An 18,726-nucleotide genomic window follows, 5' to 3' on the forward strand; every position below is an offset into this window, starting at 1 on the left:
CATTAATATAACTAGTGTAAAATAATCTGGGGGCAATTTAGCCTGTTAAGAAAAAGTTGGCATAATTGAGAAAACAATGTTTGCTTAATAACAATGTTTCTGAAAATACCTCCATTCTCAATCTCCTTTTTCCATTGATTTGGTCAGCCTCTTGCCAACCATCTAGGTGTCTTCAATTAACAGAAAAAAAATTTACTGTCATTTTAGTTTTTGTCTAGATGGCAGATATACCTGGAATCTAGTGGTTTATCAGTATTTGTTTATTCATGGAATGAGTGCATGAGTAATTTACTGAATGAATAGCTGTAATAATGGTGAATATCAACAAATATAATATTGTGCATTACTTAAGAATATGGGTCTGTACGCAAGAATTTTAAGTCCAGTGTGCAACCATAATTTAAAAGAATGTTTCGGGAACAGAGTCACATACTTTTGTTGAGTGCTCACAATGTGCAAATCCTTTAGCATCATTATCTAATTTAGTAATTGCACAGCAATTGTTTAAGATAGGCATCATGTAGTACCTACAATGTATGGGACATTTTTTATTCATGATCCCATTTAATCCTCCTAACAAATTTGTGAAGGAGATATTATTATGACAAATAATACTAAATACTCAGAGAGACTAAAGTTTTCTGAAAGTCACACAAGGTAAAAGTACCAAATTCAGGATCCCACCTTAGTTCTCTGCCCACCAGAATAAATGTCCCACAAATTAAAATTTGAAGTTCAACCTATCCGTGATATCCCCAAGTGTTTTGAAATCCACATGTGAGCTGCTAGCTTTTTAAGATTGCTACAGAAACAAATATTTCCAAAAAAGGATGTTACAGAGCCTTTAAAATAGCCCTGTCACCAACATTTCTTAAATATACATAATGCAACACAAGGGAAATTTACATGTTTTAGTATTTGGCAGAACATCAAAGTTTGCTTCTTTAATGTGATATATCCTTTAGTTGGTCATAACAGATTTATTACAACTGGATGTTTTCCAAAAGTCATTATGCTTCCTGATTTATTCATTTGTTTTAATCTTGGAAATATTTGAATTGAACTCTGAATGTGTGTAATCAAAACATTGAGTTCTGTCTAAAAAAGGATTGAAAGAAAAACTGTTATGGCAAACACCAATCATTGCAAAGATTCACTTAGCAATGTTGATTTTGATTGTATTCATTGCCATATCCAATAAGTATGTCAGTGGAAGGCAGATGAGGAAGGGTGAATAGACCTTGACATGTAGTGTCCATGTGAGTATGATAAAAACATTTGGTTAAGAGCATGAGATCAGAGTCAGATGGATTTGGTCTCAGGTTCTCCATCTGTCACTTACTTGCCCTATGGCTATAGGCATGGACTCACTTCCTTTGAGCATCAATCAGCATCCACATCTTTAAAGCTACGGAAATACCTACTTCACAGGGTTTTTAAAATAAGATTTTAATAAAACATTACATATAAAGAAATTAAGTAGCTGGTATCATTGAGCTATCGCTCAATAAATGGAAACTATTTCTACTGTTATTGTTTAAATAATAAATCTTGTTAAATAAGGAACAGAGTTTGGTGTTCTCATATCATTTTTGCATGTCACTATGTCGGTATGTTCTGATAAATTAGATGCAGGGAAAGAAGCTGAAAAGATTGAAAAAGAGGTAATATTATCTCTGATGTTTGCTTTACTTTAGAGACTTGGAGCGTCTTTGGTTCCCCAATTCCTGGTCAACTCCTCATATTTGTATCCTCTGCCTCTTTCCTTTCTGAGGCAGACACTGTCTATAATTCTGTCCCTGCCCCTTGAGTCTATTCCTGCCTTGCTCCGAGTGGCTCTCTCTTCACATTTTTCTGACAATCTAATTGACCAAGATAGTTATGTGTCTCTTTTAAAATTGAATGTTGATGTTATTTTGTCTTATATTTGTATAAAAGAAACAGAATTCAATCTTTCAGGACATAATTACATAAAAATTATTGGGCAAGCTAGTACTTTCTGTTAAAGAGAACTGTTGTTTTATGGCTTGAGCTACCCTAAACATTATACTTAACTAGAAGTAACTATTTTTAGATAAGAGGATATTTAACTCCTATTTAATAATAATATGGAAATTATTTCACTTTCATGGAGATGTAACTAATGATCCTATGTTTTCAGGATAGAGAAACCCCACACGGTCCTTTCCTCTCATTTTTTCCTTCAGCTTTTAGAAGAAAGGACAGAGAAAACACTGATAAATCAGTGCAGAGTTCAAAGTTGAGATACCTGGAAATGTAAATAAATGTCATTTAAGTAATTCAGACAGTCCAGGAAGAAAAATAAGCTGCTTATATTAGCGAAGAGAAGCAGTCTGAAAGGAGTTTGATGTTAAATTGCTCTAAAGATTTTGGAAGTAATTCCTAATCATGGCAAAGATTTGGCTCAAAGCATGTTTCAGGGTGAGTTAATAAACCAACTGATTGACAGTCAAATATAAGATCATGCTTAAGTTCTTATTAATAAGCTAGGAATTAGTAAGTTTCAAATATTTCTTAGGTACTTATTTCTTTAAATATTTGTTTTATAATATGATATTCTATGTTATTTTGCATTTTTCTGTTCAGATGTTTAAATAATTTTATTTTCCATTTTTATAAACTGAGGATAATTTACTGTTATATTTTGTATCTAGAAAATATAACACTCCTTGTATTGTGGCTCATAGAACCTATGGCGTGCTGAGAATTCAAAATAAAAATTCTAAGATAATATGGAAAATTTCCACCTGAAAACTGCTTAATACAAGCTTTTGTAGGAATTTTCACAACTGTTTCCTAATAATAGATTTCCCAACAACCCCCTTGCAGGAAAGAATCTTCCAAATGCAATTATATCCTAAAATGTTGTGTCAGGCCAAGTTTCTCCCCTTATCACACCCTAAACACAGAAGTGAAGAAAATTACACTCTTCAAGGTGGATCTGATCACAGGCACCAAATTTGTGATTTCACATGGTTTTCCACCACAGGTAAAGAAGAAAGATACAGATAGAACCATCAAAATCTAAAAATTCCAAGGAAAATTTAAAAATATAGGACATAACAAAGATACTTCCAAATATGAAGATAATTGGCATCCTGTAAATTGATTACCTTAGAGATAGGTTGACTTTTTTCATCAGCAGATTTTAGTGAGTGATCAAGGAATACACAAAATTCAGTCCTGGAAAAAAGCATCATCTAACTCAACATGAACCAAAATCCTGTAGTCAACAGAAAGAGACATCAAAATCCTTTCAAACCTATGAAATGAACAAGACCAAATGGCTGTGGATGCCTGCAAGCCCCTAATAAGATGGAAGCAGTCCGCATAAAATATCAACAGAGATATGAGGACAGATTAATAAAACTATAGTCTGAGCTCCCGAGGAGCCTGAATCATAGCTTCTTCATCATTTTATTCCTGCTGTGTTTGGACATAGTGACATGTTTATTGGATACATAATCACAACTAGTAGATGGAGAGAATAGCTCTGAGATGACTGCATCAACCATTGGCTAGTGAAATACTGCCAAAGTCCAGAAAATAGTTATATTAATAAACACAAACTCATCTGTGCATCTTTATTGGCAGATGTCGTAAGTGGAGATCTTCCTAACTAGCTGTGTGTTTGCTCTAATACATTTTTAGTTACCAGACCCACAAAGTACAATCCCCTGGCATTTAGTTTTATTTTATAGTTTTTCTTACAGTGGGATGGTTGGTGTGAGGTACTTGGAACCAGGTAGAATCTACTTGTAAGCTGGGCTTTTCCAAATAAGAAAGGAGTGTCTCAAATGGCATGGCATGTGTTCTAACTTAGAATGGATACAGAGAGGAGGATGTAAAAGGAAACAGTTAAATACATAGTATCACTTAGAAACAGCTACATAAATACTTAGGGGTCTGACAGACACACCAAAGTTTATTGATAAACAGATCAATGTGCAAAATGAATGCCTGAATTGTATCCAAAATAAGAATTTTATTAAGAATTTAAGCATCAAGGAAAATAATTATTATATGGAAGAAAAATTACAAATAAAAACATAGCAAACTATTTATCCCTCAGCTCAGGTATGAACTGTCTTAATTGCACATGAACCATCCTTGCCTCACAGTTGGCTGCCCCCATCCCCACTGAGGGTAACCTAGCATCCAACCAAAAAAATAAAGATTTTGAGAAAACCCCTTTTCAAATAACAAAGCAATCTGAGCATTCATTTCTAAAGAGCAAAGCCAGTTCCTCATGACAGAAGTTTCCCTAAATCATTGTAAAGTAAAATTATTCTCTGGCAATAGATATATCACTGTTGTTCACCGAGTGTCTCTTCCCTCATCCGCAGCAGATTAACTGTCTAGTTAACATAACAATGCAATCCAGTCAGAGGTTTGCCCAAAGTGCCTTTTCTAGGTATCTAATAAGTACTTAGCTGTAAATATGTGGATTTTCTAAATATAACTACATACCTTATTAATGAGAAAATAAATGTTAACATGTAATGCTTTTTGACTGTTTACCTTAATTCAGACTTTAGTTTATATTTAATTTTAAATGGTGTAATTTCTATTAGCATGTCAAATATATTTGTGTCTATGTGTGTATATACAACACATATAGATATGCATAAGAGTATGTATGTTATAAACATTTATATATGGCTATGAAAAAAATAAAACACTTTACAAACACAAATTGCTCTTCTTTGAATCTAAGTCAGAGTCACTTCAATTTTATAAACAATGGTCTATGACAACGTTTCTAACCCTTTCAAGTATGATATTAATACTTATGATGTTAATATATTTCTTAAACACTCCCTCAATGTTATAGTAGTTCTGTTTCGCTTATCCATGGATTAAGACCACACATAATGACATAAAGCTGACATGAATTCAATGTTTTTTAAACTGCTTTCTCATTCTTTGTATACATCTATGTATATTTTTAAATCAATTTTGATTCAGGTATTTATTCAATCAACACTAACTGTATTAATTCTTCATTTCTATGTAACAAATTACCCCAAAGTTCAGTAGTTTAAAATATCCAGCATTTATTATAGTACATAGTCTCTGAGGTCAAGAATCCGGGAGTGGTGCTGTTGGGTGGTTCTGGTTCAGGGGCTCTCACCCAGTTGTAGTTGAGCTGTTGACAGGGGATTTAATCATCAAAAGCTCGACTGAGTGTGCAGGATCCACTCCCAAGCTATGTTCATGGCTGTTAATAGGCCTCAGTTCCTCATTGGCTACTGGCCAGAGGCCTCAGTTTATAGGAATAGCAGCAGCTCCATAGACATTCCCATAACATGGCAGTTGGCTTCTCTCAGATCAAGTGACGAGGGAGGGAGAGACCAGAGTATGTGTGTATGTGTCTGAGCATGTGTGTGTGTGTGTGTGTGTGTGAGAGAGAGAGAGAGAGAGAGAGAGAAGAGAGAAGATGAGATGCAGGGTCTTTTATAACCCAATCTTGAAAGTTACATGTCATAACTTCCATCATATTCTATTGGTAACACAGGTCAGCCTCTGGCACAATGTAGGAAAAGGCTGCACACAGATTTAATAACAGGAGACAGAGATCATGGTTGGGGGACTGTCATAGTAACTAACTGCATGCTAATTAAAATATATTCTAAGCACATACTTCTAAAACTAAAAAGTGAGAGTACTTCATAAGCTTTCTACACACTTGGCAACTTAACTATAACTATTATAATTTGGTATTTATGCTTTTGGATTTATCTCTATGTCTTTACATATATGCATGTATATTTAAGTGTACGTATATATGTGTATATAATTCATAAAAATATTCTGAAGCTATACATTCTGTTCTGAAGCATATTCTTCCACATAACAATATATTGTGGACATCTTTCCATATAGATCTACTTCAGTCAATCATCAGTGACTAGATAGCATTTCATATATGGATGTAATACAATTATGTTTTAACCAATTTTAATGGTTATGTGTAGATTACTTCTAATTTTTCTCCACTGCAGTTTACTTCAATAAATTTGTATTATATTAATCATAACTATGCACATTTAAAATAGAAAATTGGGAAATTCAGGTAGTATCTTTCCCCAAAGGAAAAAAAAAACTAGAATCTCATAAAGGGATTTTTCAGTTAAATTTTAGAGGTATTTACCATATATTTCTACTTCAAAGTCTGCTACAGACATAATCATATTTGTTCAAAAACTATCCTGTTTGTACATATGCATATAGCACCTGATCTCAAGGGACCTACAATCTTTGGAAATGGTGTGGTAGTGATGGTGATAGTGTTGGTGGTGATGGTGAAGGTGATGGTGGTGGTGTTATTGGAAGCGAAGAAAATTAGAGAGTGCTTTGAGGCAGACAAACAAGAAAATTCAATGCAGTGTAATAAGAAGTCCTGTGATAAGAAAGCACTTAGAGGGTCGAATCTGGTTGGGGGCATAGGGAAGAAGTCTTCCCTTAAAAAACTTCATATTAGCAAAGACATGAAGGATGTACGGCAGCCAGATCATCTGAGTCATCCATTATTAGTTTAAAAACTGATTTCTGTTTCCCACCCTCTTATTTATCATTTTACCCACACATGCACATACATTCATTTTTTAATTCATTAGTATTTCACAAGGATAAACACCTCCTCCCTGCCCCCAGATATGTGAATGGCTGACATCTTTAAAATTATGCAATTTATTCAGTTACCAATTTTTACTAAAAGCCTGCCAAGTGCCCATCATTGTTCTTAGAATAATGAGTATGATGATGAATAAAAAACAAAAAGTTCTTGTCTGATGTAGGCTTATATTTTAGTTGAGGGAGATAGGAAAACAAACAGAAAAGTGTTCAATTTGTCAGAGTAAGGGGGCAAGTGATGGAATAAGGTTTGTTTTAGGTAGGTAACTAGTATAGTTCTTGTTCATTTTGTTTTGTCAGTTATAACTATTTTGATTACTTACTCAAGATGCCATTCTGAAAATAATTTTATAAAAAGAGGCCTTTTTTGATATTCTATTATTTCAAACCTAAGGACTGGTAGGGCAATAGCTAGGCCTCAAACAAACTAGATGGAGGGACTCAAAGTTGAAATAGCTCTTCCCCACCCCTCTTGGCTAGTTGGCTACACGATCCTAATGGTACACTGACCCCTGCCATTTGATGGAGGCCATCAAGATCTCCTATGAAAAACTGTTTCCCTGATGTTCTTGAAAAAACAACAGCAAAACTGAGAAGACATTAATAGGACAGCTTAGGTTGGTACCTCCCCACTTGCCAGCTATGGCCACCAAGGCTGGGTCATGCGGTAGAAGAATGCTGTCATGGGAGATCCCACCTTACATGGTCCAGACAGTTCCCAGAGAGGAGCAAACATCTGTGGGTCAGGAAGCTGCTGCAAGTGTAGCGGTTATAAGTAGGGTCATTAGAGCATTTTTTTAAATTATGTTTTTTATATAAAATTTGAGAAATTCCTCAGCAGGGTGAGGAAAGGCAGCTTTGGGAGCATGACTTTAAATACAAAGTCTAAAGAAACTGAACCACTTCCTCAATGTCTGTACAGTACTTAAAGTTTCATTTTATTTTAGTCTCAACTAGACATATAACTATTTTAGATGTTGCATTAAAAAAATAGAAATATGGCTTTACATAATGACTTTAGGAACACAAGCTGGAATTATCTGTGTCAACGTTATCGTGACATTGGGCAGCAGCTATTTAGATGCTGCTTTTCAAAAACAGCATCCGGAGACTGAATTTCTATTTCTCTTTGGCTTGCAAAAATCATTATTTTGCTGCTAAATATAGGCCTATGCATAATACACATTTAGAGTTTGGAGCTTTACCTTATAAGGTAAAAGTAGGTGTGGAAGTATTATAAAATAGATAGTGTGACAAATTCCGCTCACACCAATAACAAGACCCAGATGTGCATGTTAAACTTCTCAAAGGCCAAACTTTAGGCATGGCACATGTTTAACCAAGTCTCATTATTTCTGAGAATATCTCAGAGTTGTTAAAAGTTCTATTTTGGTGCATAAGGGATGAATCAATAAATGCTGGATTTTTTAAGTAGCTGTTTATATGTACTTCTCACAAGGTAATATATTACCAACTATCAAAATTTCTGACAGGGTTTCAGATCTGTACTGATATGCATGGTCTATGTCCACCTTTGTGGAAGTTTTGAAACTGTTTCTCCTTAACAATTTTATTGTCTTTCTGAGAACACACTGTTGAAGAGTGAAGAAATCACTGATGCTAATTTGCAGTACCAAGTTGCAGATTTTTAACCTTATTAAATATAAAATTAAAAAGAAATATTCTGAAGTAAAAATTGGAACTGATAGTATCCTAGTCCAGTCATTTATATGCTCCTCTCCAGTACTCCTCAGTAGCTTACTGAGAGCACACTTTATGCCTGAAAGTACCTTTTAAGAACTTGCTGAAATGAACAAGGCATCTGTGTCTCTGTAGTTCTGTAACTGATGGAAATTCTGCTGCCTGCACATCTAATTTTCACTGCTTTCAGTTTTCTTGGTTGGTTTTCAAGTGGTTGTTATTGAGTTGGTCATATAGACCTTGACCGTGTCTTTGAAGACCTGTGAAATAATCACTGAGGTGGTCAATCTTGCTCATTTGCTGGTCATCATCTAGTCGATCATCAAAAGAAGGCAAGTCAGCACAACGGCCAGTTCCAGCGATTGCACAGCCTTGGCTCTCAACCCATAAACCAGTCAAGTCTACTAGAAGGAAGCCCTTGCTAAGAGACTCCATCAGGCAATCTAACAAATGCAACCCCTTAATATTTACTTCTGAGAACCAGAAAATGTATCAATAAAAATTATCTCTGATAACTCCTGGACAGTCATTTTATTCCGGCAGTACACTGAATGTTTTACCAACTTTATAGAATTTAAATTTTTCAATGAAGTCACTGTTCTGATCTCGCTTTACCACGGAGATACATGCAAGTGAAGTGATTCACATAAGGCTTCTCAGCTAAGTAAATAGCCAGGATTCAGAGTTGCTGAGGTCAGCACTGTTCTCTTTTGAAGGCAACCTCCCTTGTAGAGGGACATGATTCTCCCCTATTTATAGTCCAGATATTTAGAAGGAAGGCTGTTGCCAGGAAGGTATTAGGAAATTTGCCTAACATGTACAGATCAGTCTTTGGGCTTGACAAACATCTAGCCCACGTAAGAACTACAAGAACTGATATCTCATATACCATATAAAGCATTGTTTTTTCATGTGAAACCTTCATAAGAGTGTACATCAATCATACCTCAATCAATCCCCTTCTCCCTCTCTCCCCACCTGCCCTCCCACACCCCTCCCCTTTGGTAACCACTAGTTCATTCTTGGAGTCTCTGAGTCTGCTGCCATTTTGTTCCTTCAGTTTTGCTTCACTGTTATACTCCACAAATGAGGAAAATAATTTGAACATAATGTCCTCCAGCTCCATCCATGTTGTTGCAAATGGTAGGATTTGTTTCTTTCTTATGGCTGAATAGTATTCTACTGCGTATATGTATCACACCTTCTTTATCCATTCATCTACTGATGAACACTTAGGTTGCTTCCGTATCTTGGCTATTGTAAAAAGTGCTGCGATAAACATAGGGGTGCATATGTCTTTTTGAATCTGAGAAGTTGTATTCTTTGGGTAAATTCCAAACAGTGGGTTTCCTGGGTTAAATGGTATTTCTATTTTTAGTTTTTTGAGTAAACTCTGTATTACTTTCCACAAAGGCTGAACTAGCTTACATTCCCACTAGCACTGTAGGAGGGTTCCCCTTTCTCTGCATCCTTGCCAGCATTTGTTGTTCTTTAGTCTTTTCGATGCTGGCCATCCTTATTGGTGTGAAGCGATATCTGTTGCATTGTGGTTTTAATTTGCATTTCTCTGATGATTAGTGACGTGGAGCATTTTTTCATGTGTCTGTTGGCCATCTGAATTTCTTCTTTGGAGAACTGTCTCTTCATATCCTCTGCCCTCACACCAACTAATATGTTATCAATCATACTTTAATAAAAAATTTTTAAAAATAAAAAATAAAGCCACCTAAAGAGGACAGAAACTATAAGACAGTAACATCACAAAATATCAAAGGATATTCACGCATATGTATGGGTGAAAAGGTACATCCTACCATGCTCTGACCTTTATGTTTACCATAACTTCTTCCCTGTCCATCATATTTGTGACTGTTTAAGAAGATAGAGTTCTGTATGTTATTGTCCTCTCACTCACATGCTATGAGGATTTCTGATAATCAAAACATGGTATCGGACAACTGTTACATGTGCTTTTGTCACACAGACAAGACCTTCTTCCCATATTTATTTCTTTTGCCAGTCACTTCCAGAAATCTGTTGTAACAAGCAGCATAGTGACAAGTACAGGAAATGAATCACTAACCTTTTGACCTGCATCAATGTCTGCACCTAAAATTTAAAGCTGATACATGTTGAAGTACAAGCAAGTTTTTCAACTGGAAATGTCCACTACTAAATCAACTATTTTTAATTTGTATCTTGTTTTGATTTTGCTAATGGTCTAGGATCTAAGGAATTGTGATCCTTAATAAAAATTAATTTAAAAGTTGGGGGTTGAGAGATAGCTGTTATTGTTAAATTAGGCATTATTTTAAAGCAATACTTAGGAAATTCTTCTGAAATAATTTGGTGAAAATGTTCCTAAGATCATGACATTTTGCTGTTGCTGCAGATTCCAACAGAAAAAATCCAGCTTTTCCCTGGAGGAAAGGTAAGGATAACATTGTCCTCACACTTGATTTTCTCTTGACTTCCAAGAAGCTGTATTATTTCTGGAATTCCAAAGGAAAAAGGCCATTTTTGTTTTTGAGGCAAATCCATTTTTATTTATATATTTCAGTTAAATAATTTAAATATGTGTTTTCAGAGTTAATTTTAAGTCAAACACATTGTTGATAACTCTAGTGGTAATAAACATTTCCAGGAAAAGACATTCCTTTTGAAAACAAAACTCCTTAAAATATCATGTGCTCTAGCTAATTTTGTACCAAAACAAAACACTGTTGTGAAAAAAATATATAAAATATTTGGTAACAATACTGAAACCACCCTGTGGTAAAACAAAAAAAGTGAAATATTTCCTCACAATAGTTCTTGTCAGTAATCAAGGGCCACCAAAGATCAGGTCACTTAGTTCTTGCCATGAGAACAGTGGCTAACATTACAGCTTTGCAAATACGATGACATATTACAGTAATATATACAAATATTATATCCACACACATATGCATATATAATTAAAGTAAGCTCCTATTTACCCTCCAAACTTTTATAACATAAAGGATTAATTGCCTGTCTGTTTGCTTATAAAAGATAAAATGTACCTGAGTAACAATATTTCTTTTTCTAGAAATACTTGGCTCCCTCACAAGATATGGATTATTCATTGTGATTATGGACATGGGTGGATGCATTATGGTACTAGAAGAAATTGTGACCATCTAAAGATATTACAGCTCTTACTCAGGATAAATTTTATCCAGAACATTCTAAGGATGATAATTTTTCACCTACCTTTTCAACTACCTTGGAATTGGGAAAATATCATGAAAACGTTTCGATGAAGTTCTCAATTGTCAAATTTAACTAAATGCCAGAGCTAGTCTCTTTCAAAATTGTCAAACAGGGAATTTGTTTGAAATGTGCCTGAGTACCCCCACTCACCTTGGCCCTTGACCTGGTTCCTAGACACAGACTTCCACAGTTTCCACTGTCTCCATCGATGGGTCTGCTAATACCCTTTGTGTGCAGTTCTAGGCCAGCCCAGTTTCAATACAGAAGGCAAGATATAATTCAAGGTCTAACCCTCAACCTACCTCAATTTGGGAATCTTCAAACTCACTCAAACTCCCAGATCAAGTACCTGAGGGCTCAATGCTCTAAAGTAGATTCCTTGAATCTCAGACTTCTACCACCAGGAATTGGAGATCTAGGTAATGAAGAACAACCTTTTCTGTTGAAGAAGAAAGATAAATAATAGAGAGATATAAAGACAGATATTTATCTTATATTCACATATGTATATGTGTGTGTGTGAATGTATTTTAATTAGCTTGAAGCCATTAAAGAGTTAACAAGGTAATGAATTACGGAGCCAAGGTCCCAAAGAAGCGGGAAATACACAGAAGCAAGCCTGTCATTTTGAGGCTGCTCTTGCTGCCCCCAGGCATTTGCCTATCCCGTTTTGGACAGAGTCCAGCTTTGGTCTAAACTTGCAGAGCCAAGAGGACAAAAGTTGAAGTCCAGGTGCGCCATGAGTGGCAGCCCCGATAAATGCCCCCCATTTTGTATTGTGTCTCAAAGGTATTGCTTCTGAAGAGTAAGGTTGGATCAGAAGTAAATGGGCTCCCACGTGGACTGAAACTCGCCTTCAAGTCATGTACCAGCAGCATGCCATCAGAGCACTGGCGGCTCCCAGCTGAGGGAAGTTTTGCTGAAACCCCAGCAAATAGTTCCAGCACACCAGTCTTGAACAAGGCTTTCTGCTCACCCGTTCCCACCATGATTTCCTGCTTGACAAACTCTGCACCCTCTTCTCAGCAGGATGCTTTGGCCAGTGGTGTGGACCAAGTCTGGCCCAGGACAACCAGTGAACTTCTCTGCCACCCAGTGGGCCACAGCCACACCGTCAGCCTGGGGAAGACACTCTCCTTCCTAAGTATTTACCTTGCTTTTGTGCTGTCTGGTATTTTTAAGAATTCTCTTAGCAATTGTAGCAGGCAGTCACTAAATTGGCTCTAAATCACCCCACCTCCTGATTACCCTTGTGTAATGTCCTTCGCTAAAGTGTGGGCTGAACCTAATGACTTGCCTTTGTGAACAGAATATAGAAAAAGTGATGGGGTGTCACTTGCCATTTTAGCCTACAAAAAGACAGTCACTTCTCTCACTTACTCCCTTTTTTGCTTTCTCAGAGGCAAGCTCAGTGTCAGGCAGTGCTATGCAGGAGCCCACATGGCAAGAATCTAATGTGTCTAACCAGCAAGGACCTGTGGCCTGCCAGCAGCCACAGGAATGGCCTTGGAAGGGGGTCAGGTGGTACCTGCCACATGAATGAGCTGGAAGTGCATCCTCCTTCAGTCAAGTTGGAGATGACCACAGTCCCAGGTGATACCTCACTATGGCCTTATGGGAGACCTGAGCCAGTATGGACCATCACCAGATCCTGTCCACTATATCCTGCTCCCCCTGTCTGGTATTTGGTGCCCAGACTCCATAGTGGAATCAATTCTTTCTGGCCCTGTAGCACCCTGAGGATTCTCTTTACCTCCCCAACAGGAACACAAACATATTAATTCCTGAACTCCAGACACTGGGAAGCCAGAGGGAAAGGTATGCCTTGCGTAGTGGTGAGAAAGAAAATTGGCAAAGCTTCACAGAAGTCCTGACGTCATCCCATATTATAAAGTCAATCCCATGTTACACCACCCATGTGTAAATCCCTTCCCATTGCAACAACGGAAAGATCTTTTTTCATGTAAGCTCTGGAAGAAAAGCTTATCAAAGATAGATGCTACAATTTGCATTGGAAATTAAATTATTTATTTGTTCATTTATTTGGCATCAATCCTCTCCATTATATCAGAGTAAGTAATGAAAGGGGGAAAAAACAGACAACAGTATTTCTATCTTGATGCATTCAGAGATAGCTATACCATGATATTTTATAATTTAACCACATTTTTCTATTCAATGATATGATAAACTGTTTTCTGAAAGCAAGTTAACTTTCAAATATAAATAATGTAATTGTAAAATGATACAACCACTATGGGAAATGGTTTGTCAGTTCCTCAAAACACTGAAAATAGAACTACCATATTATCCTGCAATCTCATTTCTGGGTATATACCAAAAAGAATTAAAAGCAGTGTCTCAAAGAGATATTTGTATATCTATGTTGGGGCTGCTATAATAAAATACTATAAATTGGTAGCTTATAAACAATAGAAATTCAGTGTCTGGTGAGAACCCACTTCCCGGTTCATAGACAGCCATCTTCTTGCTCTGTCCTTGCATGGCAGAAGGGGCAGGGAGCTCTCTGGAATCTGTTATAAGGGCTCCAATCCCATTCATGAGGGCTCCACCTCCCAAAGGCCCCACCCCCAAATACCATCACACTGGGGATTAGGCTTCACCATAGGAATTTGGAGGGACACAGTCAGTCTACAGCACATGTTCCCTGCAACACTGTTCACAACAGCCAAGAAGTGCAAGCAACCTAAATGTCCATGGACACATGAATGGGTACACAAAACATAGTATATGTATACACACACTAGAATATCACAGAATATTATCCACCATTAAAAGGAAAACAAATCCTATCACATGCTACAACATGGAGGAACATTGAGGGCATTATGCTAAGTGAAATAAATCAGTCACAAAAAGACAAACACTAAATATAGTTCCACTTACATGATGTCTCTGAAGTAGTCAAATTCATAGAAACAAAGTAGAATAGTGGCCAACAGGCCCTTAGATGAAGAAGGGAAAAGGGAATTATTTTTCAATGGGTATGGAGTTTCAGCTTCGAAAGATGAAAAAGTTCTGGAAATCTACTACACAATGTAAATACAGTTAATACTACCGAACTGTACACTGACAAATGAATCAAATACTAAATTTCATGTTACATGTTTTTTCCACAGCAACAACAAAATGATCAATGTAGATATTCAAAGGATTAACTGCTCTCTGGATTCCCTGTTGCTATATATATCCTGCCTGCCTCCTTGTCTGCTGCTAGCTACCCACTGCTTCCGTAGTGGGCCCTCAAAGCCAGCCTCACATGGCCTGGCTGCCCTTATAGGAAGCATGTCTCCTGTAAGATTATGTGAGTAATTTCATTTGGAGAATCCATAGCTGATAAAGCCATTTCAGAATCCCTGTCTCCATAGGTAACAACAACTATTCTGCTTAGCAGGCCTGAAAGAGAAGAGGTCATTTCCTGTATATGCATCTTGAAAGAAGATGACTGAACCGGCCTTATGAAATTGGGTGCAACTTTGAAAGAGCTCATGATCCCTCACCTTGACAAAGGTATGCCATTACTCTGAGCCATTTATTTTAGATCATACTGGGGATCAAATTATTCCTCTAACATTTGGTAAATAAACTTCCAGGAGAATCAGCGTATCCCTATACATTTCAGTTCTATTCTCCTACACCTAGACCTCAAAGGATAGGAAACTTCTTAAGATGTCAACAGGTTTTGAAGATTTTCATTCAAATCCAGAGCTTAACTATTAGCAGAAATGAAGTAAATCTCACTCATGAAATGATACAATTGTTTAAAAACAAAACAAAACCTGCTATAGGAAATTCTCCATTTCTGTGTCTCTTACTTAGCATACTTAACTTTGTACGACCAAGAACTTTTCCTTTCTTTAAAGAAATAGCAACTCTCCTTTATTCAACAATGGATTATTAAACCTTCACATTTGTCTTTCTCCTCTCTTTCTTTCTCTGACTATTTCATATTCTTTTGGACATACCACAAGGATATTAAAAGAATGGAAATAAGGAAAGTTAAAAATTAGGGATAAAGGAGATGGTCCATAAACTCATCATAAATTATATCCCAAATGAAATAACAGCCCCCAAAAGGAGTGCCTTACACATGGTAGATTTGTTCTAACATGAAGTAGTTATAGCATTTTTCCCATGACTGAATGGTCTAAGAATAATTTACATAAATGTCAGCTGTGCACTGACAAACTGAGAAAGCACAGGTTGGACTGCCTGCTTAATTGAAATTTCTAATACATTTAAAGTTGTGCCAAAGTGTGGTTGTGAACAGGCTTAAGGAGTCTGTAGACCATGTTACACTCATTTTTTTTTCTTTTGTTGGCATTAATGTAAAAAGAAAATCAAAGAAGGGAATATAAAAATTACTTAAGCCATAAGCAGGGGAGCAAATCCTTTAATTAAATCCTTTAATTAAAGTAGACCATAGCTTTAGAGAGACAGAAACTTGAGGATTTAAAGTAGCTGAACTATGCTGTTTTCTTCAGACAGAAAAAACACAGGGCAGCCTTCCTGTGTCTTGTATTTTCTATAAGTAGAAAACAACTAATCATGTCTTTTTTCTACTTACTATAAGTGTATCAGATTTTCCTAACTTTAGGGATATGAACTAACTAGGCACTATCAAGCGACCAACAATAGCATGTTAAATCTTAAGTTCTCTCATTTTTAAGCACTCCTCTAATTTATGAATCATGTTTCAGTTCCAGAAGCTGATAATATACATAAGTTGATAAACAGAAATAATGTCTTAATGAAACCTTTAATAGGAATAGTGTCCAAACTCAAACAGTTCATATTTTGCTACTTTAGAAGAATGAATGCATTCTACATAAGGCCCTGTTAAGCATGAAGTACAGAGATGCAAACGTTTGTCAAAACTCTTCAAACTATCCACTTACAGCCTGTCCATTTCTTACATAAATTATACCTTAATTAAAAAAATTTTTTAGAGAATCCTTAATCATAAGGCCCAAAGAGCTACAGTTACTTAATAAGAAAGAAAAATTCAAGAAATAGAAATGCTTGTGCTGTTTGCTATTGATTTGTGCCATCACTTTAAATCTTCTTTATGCTCTTACTTCAACCACTATTTGATCACTGGATCTGTTCCTAGGGGAATGTGTGGAGAAGCAATTGAACCAACTCTTTCTGTGTTCTTCACACACCTTGTCCCTCAGCATTCATGATATAAAGAATGCAAGTAGAGTTCCAAGAGTACATTCATATCAAGGAGATTACATGAAAGTATTAGCTTTATTTGGTGGCTAAAAAGTCTTTTCTTTGTTCTTTTACCAGGGGAAAAGGTTTGCTTTGGGCGAGCTCCCTACGGCAAACCTCTTTGAGGAACGAATTCTGAAGTGCATTCAGCCATGGCTCCACGACCTTCTAGTTAAAGCATTTAAAAGGGATAGTGGGACATTGTCCATCACCATGCTTTCTGTCTTTGATGGGTGATCTTAGCCAATCTGGGATTTTAATACACTACTAGGACACTTCAGAAAGTGTCTTCGTAACAGCAACTTTGTGAAAGATTCCACATTTACCAAGTCAAAAAAAAAACCTTTCATAAATGCTAAATGCAAAATCAGTTCAAACCCAAAAGTTTTCTGGAAAGGATTTTTAAATTTGATACAATACAATTTTTTGCTCATATTTACAAATAAAATTTACATAACATTTTATTGGTAAATTTACAAGTATATTGGTAAAGGGTTTCAAGTCATAAGATGAAAAACCTTGTATCTCTAGTAGTATTGCCCAAGACATGAGTAGAGGAAATAAAAAAAAAGAAGAGAAACACAGTCTAGCATAAGATCTGTTCTCACTTTGCTGCTCTTCAGGCCACTCTTACAGGATCAGTTTGTCTGTCAAACTGATACACTAGAGGAAGAACTTTAGAAATCATCTAATCCACTCCATTTTACAAAAGGAGAAACTGAGACTCAATTTCTTGTGACTTGATTAAGTTCATTCCTGAGGATCAGATAATAAATCCTCCACATAGTTACCTTTATATTTTCACTCAAATAAAGGTTAAGGTTCAATTCAGTATTATTGGTGTCTAAAACACTGCTTTCTCAAAATAAAAGAATCTGTTTAGAGTTGATGCAATTAAATTAATCAAAAGCACAATCTGTATAACTATAGTCATGAATTCAAATCCTAGCTTCAAATCCTAGCTCCAAATCCTAGTGTCATAACTAGCCATGTGACCTTGAGTGAATTTCTGCAATTCCTTTTCACTACCTATAAAATCATGAAAAACAATACCTAATCTCAATGATTGTTGTACAAGAGTAATTGAGATTCTGTGAATGAGGTACCAAATGAAGGAAGTAAAACCCTATAACAGGTAGCAAGTACTATATTTTAAATACCAGATGAAGAATGTACATGCTTTCTTTAAAATTACTTGGCTTTGTTCCTGAGAACTTTGGCTAGAGTTACTAAAACATATTAAGTAACTTAAAAATATAATCATCAAATTTATAAAAAGTATTTCTTGTGCTCAATTTACAGCAGGTATTACTCCTGGGACAGATGGAAGCTATCATTCTGTTTCTGTCCTGAAAAAAAAAATTAATTCACATGAAATCAGTAGTGACCCATAGAAGTCTCAATGTGATCAAGTACTCAGTTGTGTTAACAGTCTTCAAAGAAAAGAGAAGAGCTAGACATCCAGCCCTGAGTGGAAAAGTATGAATGGAGGTGGTGGTGAAGATGGAGAGGGAGAAAAATTGGTCCTATCTGTAGGGGCTCTAGGTTTGATGGGAAGAGGAAAGGCTGGTTCAAACCTGAGCAAAATATGCATACTGCAAATGCACCTATATAATTCCTTATTCACGTAACACTGTATATTTTTACCTAGCTCAGCTATGATGCAATTGAATGTTGACCTTGTTTTTACCTGGACAGGAGGATAAGTAGTATGCTCAAAACAGCCCGTTTGGAACTGGTATTCAGGACCCTAGACCATATTTCTCATTGCTTTAACCTTACTCCTTAATCATGTTCTTTAGACTATATTTCACTCTTAGAGTTCAGTGTTTTAAACAGAATTCGATTTTCTACTTTCCTTTTCCCAGAAAGCATTGCATAGAAGCCAAAATTCAA

The 18,726-nt window shown here is 36.1% G+C and overlaps 1 long non-coding RNA gene across 1 annotated transcript in view; it reads right to left on the reverse strand.

Moving 5' to 3' along the window:
* The window catches only part of LOC118970906 (uncharacterized), a 112,674-nt gene that overhangs the window by 11,863 nt on the left and 82,085 nt on the right, over positions 1-18,726 (reverse strand). The gene's annotated exons all lie outside the window — the stretch shown is intronic.

Source organism: Manis javanica, chromosome 9, assembly GCF_040802235.1.
Source record: "Manis javanica isolate MJ-LG chromosome 9, MJ_LKY, whole genome shotgun sequence".
In the NCBI taxonomy this organism is placed as follows: Eukaryota; Metazoa; Chordata; class Mammalia; order Pholidota; family Manidae; genus Manis; species Manis javanica.